The sequence below is a fragment of the Xenopus laevis genome, chromosome 5S (genome assembly GCF_017654675.1).
Source record: "Xenopus laevis strain J_2021 chromosome 5S, Xenopus_laevis_v10.1, whole genome shotgun sequence".
Lineage (NCBI taxonomy): Eukaryota > Metazoa > Chordata > Amphibia > Anura > Pipidae > Xenopus > Xenopus laevis.
Window position 1 is genome coordinate 81,559,689 of NC_054380.1, and position 9,256 is coordinate 81,568,944.

The 9,256-nt window shown below is 35.8% G+C and overlaps 1 protein-coding gene across 1 annotated transcript in view; it reads left to right on the forward strand.

The window, feature by feature from the left end:
• khdrbs2.S (KH domain containing, RNA binding, signal transduction associated 2 S homeolog) overlaps positions 1–3,921 on the forward strand; it is a 146,118-nt gene extending 142,197 nt beyond the window's left edge. Inside the window, exons 12-13 of the transcript XR_005961591.1 lie at positions 229–312; positions 2,893–3,921. The gene's annotated coding sequence lies outside the window, so the exon portion shown is untranslated. The remainder of the gene's footprint in view (positions 1–228; positions 313–2,892) is intronic.
• The last annotated feature ends 5,335 nt before the right edge of the window (positions 3,922–9,256 follow it).

The following is a 9,256-nucleotide window of genomic DNA, read 5'->3' on the forward strand; positions in this document are numbered from 1 at the left end:
TCCCCTTCAAAACAATAAAGATTTTTTCATATAATGTATTGGGAAACGGACAGGGATATTAATGCATAATAGTAAAATGCACAGTGTTGCTATCAGAAAGAAGTAAATGTGCAGTGTGCACAGAAATTAACTTTTACAATCTTAGATTGGTTCCATAAGCAGCCTGGGTCCTTTTTTATTTGAATAGGCTGTTAAATTATTTACTTTTCTGTTCTGTCTCCCTCCAAGACGACAGGTGGTGTACTAGCTGGGTGCTTGGGTGAGCGACCCAGTTAACCACAGTGCAGATCAAATGTGAAGCTATTATTACAGGTATGTGGTCTATTATCCAGATAACCGAGAATAACAATAGGCCGGCATTGCGAACATAATATCTCCCAGAGAACAGGCTTGAATCAAAGTTAATTAAAGAGGCAGCATCAGTTCAGCCTTTGCGTTTCATGCTGTACTTAAAATGTACTTAGTAGACTGACTTTTTTTTTAAAAGCTACAAATCTAAAATCCATAAACCCATTATTCAGAAAGCTCTGAAATACAACAATGCCATTACTCACAGATTTCTTTAACCACAGTTATTGGTTTTTAACTGATTTGCATGATGCATTCTTATGGCAACTGTTTGTTTCTAATGTGTGCAAGCAAATTTCATAATCATCATCTTACAACCAGGAAAATATATTTTTAACAAAAAGTATTTTATACAAAGTGGAGTTTTAAATATACTTATGATATACAGTGAAACCTCAATTTTCATTGATTTTAAGATTCCCCTCATTTTACATTTTCCTGTATTTTACACCATTTTTTTCTGGTCCCCTGAAAAACGTAAAGTGGGGGTTCTACTATATTTATATAGTGGCTTGCAATATTTAGTTTATTTTAGCAAATAGAGCAAAGACTGTAAATGTTCAGAAAACATTTTGGCTAATAGATTTCACATCTGTATATCTTTATAGGTAGACCTTATCCTGCTCATATTATTTAATGTACTACAGTGTTATTGCAGTTCATTCATTGAAATTGTTTCATTTCACAGTTTGAAATTTGAACAGCCGTAGTGCATAAAGCAAAATAATTGAAAAAGCACTTTAGCATTAAGTCTATGCTAAATTAACAAATGCAATTTTAATGCAGACCCTAAAGAAAAAAATATTTATACCAAACCTACTCACACATTTCCACAGTTTCCAGGCTTTGTCAGATATTATCACTAGGATGTAACAAATCTCACACATGGACATGTAGGGAGTCATTTCTAAACACTGGGCAAATTTGAACCTGGGCAGTAACCCATGGCAATCAACCAGATGTTGCCTTTCATTGTTCTACAGCAGGAATCCCCAACCAGTAGCTTATGAGTAACATGTTGCTCTCCAACCCCTTGGATGTTGCTCTCGGTGTCCTCAAAGCAGGTGCTGATTTTTTAATTCCTGGCTTGGAGGCAAGTTTTAATTGCATAAAAACTAAGTATAGTGCCAAGTAGAGCCTCCCATAGGCTGCCAGTCCACATAGGGGCTACCAAATAGCAAATCACAGTACTTATTTAGCACCCCAAGGGACTTTTTCATGCTTGTGTTGCTCCCCAACTCTTTTCACATTTGAATGTGGCTCACGTGTAAAAAAGGTTGGGGACCCCTGTTCTACAGGTATGGGACCTGTTATCCAGAATGCTCGGGACCTGGGGTCTACGGATAACATGTCTTTCTGTAATTTGGATCTTCATTCCTTGGGGCAGATTTACTAAAGAGCGAAGTTGCTAACGCTAGCGACTTTTCACCAGCGTTGCCACACGCAGGTACATCGCCAATTCACTAGCAGGTGCAGACGCCAATTCTCTAGCGAACAGGACCTTCGCTATCGGTCATTCACACTCTATCGCCAGTGGACTATTCGATCTGGCGAACTGACGTTACTCCACAAAGTCACTAGATTTTACTGAACGTTAGCTCTTTCGCCACCTCAGACAGTCGAAGCACTAAAAAGAAGCTAGATCTTCCTCAATCTTCTGTCACTTACATCATATCCTAAACCAGTAACTTGAACCATTTGCACCATTTATAATAAAGATCTCCATACAACTTTAAATTTCCTGCCCTATGCAAATTAACCTAAGCGCACGGTCACTAGCGAAGTTTCACTAGGCACAAATGAATGGTGGTGCATCATCGCTATGAAATGCTTGCACAGCTAGCGAAAAGTAACGCTAGCGAAAAGTCATCGCCAGTTAGTGAATCTGCCCCTTTAAGTCTACTAGCAAATGACTTGCCTTCTCCAGTTCAGACCAGCTGAAGTGCAAATCTCTTCCTCAATCTTCTGTTACTTACATCATATTTTTTTAGTGGTAAAAGTCCAAAAAAACTCTCCTTTTTTCAGAGTGAAAAAATATTTTTGGGTAACTGGTTTCCCCCATACATTTTCTAACATATGGAACATAAACTATACACTGTGCTCATGTGTAGGGCAATATAAGAACTCTATTTTCTTTATTAAGGTTCCATGGACTTGTGTAATGTATTTGCTGCAACATATACATACATTCAAGTTTATAATTTCCCACTGTATGCAAATTAGCCTGAGCGAAGACTGATTGATGGCTGCGAAGCCGTCGCTGCCGAATTTTTACCACTTAGTAAATTTACCCCTATGAGAGACACCCCCGGAGTTTTCTGGATAACGGGTTTCTAGATAACAGATACCATACCCATAGCTGGCTGATAACATTCTTATATGGATGAAGACCATCTCAGTTTGCAGATGGGAATTATAAAGAATTGGCCAAATAGCTACCAAAGACCCTAAAGGTGTATATTAAAATATACATCTTGTAAAACATTGGGTTGCATTTTATGTTCATGCTTCTTTGGATCTAATATTTAATCTCTTTTTTTTCAGGTGATGATGGTAGTGAAGAATTCTTGCTCTTTGCAACCAACCTAAATCCTTATCAATGAATGAAATACTGATACCTGGAATTAAACAATTTAAAAAAAAAAAAAAAGAAAAAAACATATCATGATATTGTCTTTGCGTGAGCTTTACATTTTTGCCCTTAAAGTACTTGTTAATGCTTTTACATTACCTATTTGATCTCCCATGTTCCTCTATGAGGGGGCTGCCATATTTGTGCAGTAGTAGTCCATTAGATTTAGAAACTGACTGACAGGTTGAAAAGCAACAGTTATAGTTATTAAAGATGGTCATGTTTAAGAACTTCAAGTAACAATTACTTACAAATCCAAACCTATCTGTAAAAAATTATCAACATGACCTAAATTTGTATGTACATAAATAATTAATCATTTTTTCATGTCAGTATAAATTTAAGCTGCAGTTAAGTTAAACAATCAAGGGCCAATCTGTACAGATATCAGTGCAATAAGAGATCATTAATTTGATGAGGCCAGATAGTCCAAATCAGGACAGTGGGCTCAGTTGTTTATTTTGGCCAATGAGCTGTCTGTTTTTGCACCAGAAGTCTATATTCCAAAACAATCTTCTAAAATGCTCAGTTTGGTTGTAAAACTAAGCATATGTTGCCAGCATTATACATTTATTCATCTATGCAAAGTAGGTTTTTATTATTTTGCTCACCAGGCAGAATAATCATGAATAAGAACTGACATGAACTGAGTTATCGAAATCATTTATAATATGCAAATCTAAATGATGCAGTTCCAGCCTCAACATGTTTTGAGTAGCATAATTCACACCACAACTGCTTTCTTTTTATATTTTAAGAGTACAATTACAATTGTAAAAAAACAATTCTGGGGCCTTCATGTGAAAGTTAATGGGCATGGAAGGGATGGGAGGAGGGACATCTATGTGTCTCCTCCAGGCCACCAGACAGCACAGGGCAGTGCACTTAAAAGTACATGTCGCCATATTTTTTTTGTCTTCCTATATATATAATCTAGTGGTTGTCATTTAGCAATTCTTCCTAAAATCAAGTACATTATTCTGATCCTACAACAAAGCCAGACCAAAAAACAGCAATGACAAGATATGTTTGTGATCCTTTTTTCGAAGAAGATAACGTTTCTTAATAGTGTGATCTGTGGGTGAGCCTATAACCCTGGCAGATTTATCAAAGGTCGAGGTGAATTTTCGAATGAGAAAAAATAGAATTTCGTTATTTTTGTGTACCTCAACTAGGAAATAGTCCAAATTCGATTAGAATTTGCAAAAAATTCAAAATTTATCATGTACTGTCTCTTAAAAAATTCAAATTCGACCATTCGCCATCTAAAACCTACCTATTTGGAGTCGATTGGACTTTCAAAAATCAACGTTTTTTGGGGGAAAACTTCTAATCGAATTTGATCGAATGCGCTATTAATTAGATTCGTACGATTCGAAATCAGCTGAATACAGACATATTCAATCAAAAATTTACCTTTTCGACCAAAAAAAAACTTCAACTTAATTTCAGTTGGTCTTTTTGAATTCAAATTTCGAAGTTTTTTTCAATTTGAAATCCGACCCTTGATAAATATGCCCCTTAAATCTTGAACAGGCAAATATTACTGTATGAGTGATGGGAAAATTCTGTTTTTTCCTAAAAATAATTTTTAAACTGTGTATTATCATGGGGTGGAATAATCACCCAGCGAATTATTTCAGACAATTTGATAAATCAGTCAAATAAAAAGAACACATCAATCACATTTTTTTGTATGGAAACAGCTTTCCATAAACCTGCTTGTTATCAGTGTATAGGTGTCAAGCAATTCTAAGCTGATTCTGGGAATAATTGCTATTTTTTTCGCAATTATGTCAGTTTGAAGACTGGAAGATTTAACGTGAAACCTACTGGCACAATTATTTCCAGGCAGGTAGCTGAAGTATTATACATTTGTCATGGCAAAGAAAAATTGATTGAAATGTGCTTCACAAATGACATAAAGATTGTTTGTAGCGTGCACCTTCTGTATGAGTGATTTGGCCATTTCAAAGATTCAAGTAATTCAGTTCATTAGTGTAGGTGTATGTCAGCAAATCAAGTACCCACTTTCCTAACATATTATTGATAGAGCCAGACTTTATTATAATTATAAGAAATGTATTATTATAGTTATAAGAAAAAAAAGAGGAATCTACATACTGTAACTTATAGAAGGGACAACTTGGTAATTACATTTCAGTTTGTTTATGAGTAATCCACTTTATACAATATCAATTTACCTTTTCAGTAAGTTCAATTTGAACCAGTTTAATGTGAACAAAACATGCAGTTGCCCTTATAACACTGGGAGAATTCAAATTTGGAAGTCAGGTGAGTTTTTTTTAACTCACATGAATTTGATTTTACTCGAAATTTGATTGGGGGTAATTTATTAAAAAAATCTAATTTTACTGACCCGAAAACTCAAAACTAATTTGATTTGAATTCGACCAAACTCAATTCTAGTTTTTTCTCCGAAAAAAATGTGAAGAAGGCTGCAAACAACTCCAAATTGGTCACTGCACCTCTCCCATACAGTAATTCGTCAGGTTTTAGGTGGCAAATAGTCAAATTCAGTATGATAATTCTCAAAAATTTAATTTTTTAAAAAACCCCAATCTAGTTTCCCTAGTTGAATTTGACAGTTTTGACCATGAAAAAATTAGAAATTCTGATTTAAATTTTCAATTCGACCCTTAATAAATCTGCCCCTAAACGTTGGATTTGTGTGATTTTCATCTTTTTCTCTTCATTGAATAAACTCACAATTTAGAAAAACACAAATGTTACCTTATTTATTAAAAAATGAGAGGATAAAAATGGAAAGCTTTCAAATGTCAAAGTTTTTCATGTTTTTTCTCTTAATCATTTTTAATTTTTCACATTGATGATTTTTATTTTTTTAGCAAAAAAAATGTAAATCACAGAAAAAATGCAACCATTCATTTAATATCTTAGATTTGACATTTTTAAACATACATGTACAGTATAAATATATTAATAATAAAGCACAAACTTATGGATGTTTTTAAAATTCTTATACATTTTAATTGTTATAAATTTCACCAAGTGAATGTCATTTACGGTACTTTACTGAAATAGAAATATTTGTTGAGGAAAATGGCAAGGATAAAATAGCTGCTATACTGATAATAATGTCAAGCATGAGGAGGAAAATACAGAAAAAGCATATTTTTCATACAATAGATTAAATCTACTATTACAGAAGCAAAGGGAAAAGGTTAACCCACAATGAGCAGAAGAATTCTGAAGATTGAGTCAGTAAATTGGACTAGTAACCCTGCAGATACATCTTTTCAATGGCAAAAGCAAAATAGTATTTGAGATTGAATAAAGCATAGACTGGCACATCAGTTGGTAGGGTGATAGATGTGGGACATAATACATTTAAGAGGGGGCAGGCAGTGAATTCAAATGAAAGATATAAAAACAGAAAATATAATAGAAGACTTAAAAATGACAGTTACATTTCTTGAAGGGAAGGATACAGAGGATTATTTAGGCACCTTGTATGATATTCACGTGCAATGGCAGCATCCCAGCACAACTCAGAGATATCCTTTAAAAGAGAACAAAAGCCTAATTAGAAGAAGTAGGGTAGAAATTTTGTTTAGCTTCTATTTATGTAACAGTGGGGGTCATTTATAAAGTTCGCGCAGCGCATATTTGTCGCAAATAGTTGTATTGCACAGGTTTTTTCCTGAACGCTAATATATTGCACTGCTCTGCCCGTATTTCTGTTTTATGCAAATTCGCAGTGTGAATAAATTTTCGCAAATGGCGCGCAAATGAGACGGGAGTTTGCGCGAGCACACCCAATGCACGGAGTTGTTGTGCGCAAAAATAGCGTTGACTAATTTAAATTTGCAGTTTGCAAAACTTTTATCCTCCACCAAAGTTGTGGCGTAATTGAGTGGTAGTGTATGTGCATAAATATTCGCAATTTGCGAATTGTGACATATTTAAAAAGCTGCTATAGACATTTGCATTTTGAAAAAACAAAATTGCAATTCTGTTTGCACCCTCTAATTCAGCTTTATAAATATAACCATGCACAGGGCAAATATGTTCACTTTGCAACCGATCTGCCCTGCGCAAAGTTTATAAATGAGCCCCAGTGTGTTGTTATTTTTTTATTTAGGAATATATTTATTTACCGTATATACTCGTGTATAAGCCGACCCGTGTATAAGCCGAGGTACCTAATTTTACCTACAAAATCTGGGAAACCTTAGTGACTCGAGTATAAGCCTAGGGTGCATTCCAGTTGTCCACCAAATGCCCTCAATAGAAAATAAATGCATATTAGTGACAGGACATTTTATAATGAAGATATCTATGTAAAGGCAGGGGGGAGAGAGAGAGAGAGAGAGAGAGGTGCAGGTGGGGCAAGCAGTAGTGTTTTAATTTTTGCAGAGTTAGGTAGCTGTGAAGTGAGAGTGGCTGCTGGGTGTTGTAGGAGAGAGAGAGCTGTGTTTTTGTGAAGCACACTGCTGCATATGTGTTGATTGTCATCTGCTGTGATTACAGATAAATATAGCCAAGTCATTTATTTCCCTGTGTGTCAGGGACCAAACATACAAAAGTTGTATGTTTTAAATGGCAAGGCAATGATAATAGTGTTGAAAATTCTGACATCCGGAAGCAGTCTCTGTAGTACAGACACACGCGGTACAGAATAGGAGGGAGGAAGAAAGAGAGACAGAATCGCTCACATCGCTCATATATCCGGCGCTGACACATCTGCTATACTATCAGGATCGTCCCGAACTGACCTGTATCCAGCGCTACAGCTCACATATTCGTTCCACCTCACATGCGCTCATCACGGCAGAGGCCCCAGCTGACAGATCCGTAGCAGCTCACATGCGCTCATTACCGTATATATCCGGCGCTGCAGCTGACACATCCGCTGATCGGCATCATCACAGCAAGGGCAGGGAGTGCTAACCTATATCCGGCGCTGCAGCTGAGACACATCCGGTACTGTACGATTGGCATCATCACAGCATTTAGGGCCTTGGCTCGAGTATAAGCCGAGTTGCACTTTTTCAGCACATTTCGGGTGCTGAAAAACTCGGCTTATACTCGAGTATATACGGTACCTAATTTGTAGTAACCTTTTTCTTTTCCAATTGATGGTTGCCCTCTTGAGCTTCTAGAGTTTAGCATTAGATCCTGCTGCTCCTTTTCATGTAGGGGGCTATTTATTATAGTCCAATTTTTTCTGGTCGGACTTTTAAAGGGGAAAACACATTTTTATGTGATTAATAAAACCCAGATGGTGATAAAAGTCTGAATAAAAAACTACTTCAAATCAGCAGAGTAACAGAGTTCAATGGCAGATTTCCTGTTTACAATTGGAAGATATCCAATAATCCAAAGATTGTGCGGGTTTCAGGCAATAATCTGAAACAAGTCTCAGTTTTTAGGTGTCAAATCGGAAAAAGTCAAAATTTTCGGTGACAAATCTAAAAAAAACCTCCAATTTTTTCCCGCTCAAAAATTATTTGTGAAAATGTATTGATGAATGGGGGGGGGGAGTCCAAGCAGATTTGGTCAGAGTGGTATTAGTGAGAAAATTTCGGATTTTGATGAATAACCCTCGTAAAGTTGTGTGCATCCTCTTGAAGAAGAGAGAGGCCCATTTTCTTACTATCCTAGGAATTCAACAGCATGACCAACCAATATTTCCAAGTGGCATGGATGTAAAGTAGTCTATTGTATTAGAGATCTTACTGCTATAGATTAACATAATGCAGTAAACTTGTACTAGTTTACTTCTTATCTTAATTGTCTTGCGATTATTTTGTTCGCTGAATATTCATTTTACAGTCATTTACCAAATTTTCTGCCAAAATGCACATCACTGGATGTCATTAAAAGGATGCTCATATAAATGGTGTGAGATACAGTACAATATATTGTCCTGCTATTTTACTGACCCCTTAGTGTAACATTACCAAGCAAAGCATCTGCCCTAAGTCACTGCATCAGCATGAACCTCATTAACAAACACTAAAATGTTTCTGAAGATTCTCATGTATTGCAATTAACCCATATAGCTAAGTTAGTTTAGAATGCTCTCATTCATACAATAAAGACCACATAAAGCAAACTGGAGGAGCATTTGATACAAGTGTGGTTTTAGAGGTTTTTGAAATCATGGTTAAGTTCTGTTTCTCTAAAACCACAAATGACTTGACTGTTATTAAAAGATTTGAATATAAAAAGTATGAACGGATTAAAATGCTAAACAATGCACTGAAATACAAAAAAAGTGGAGACTTC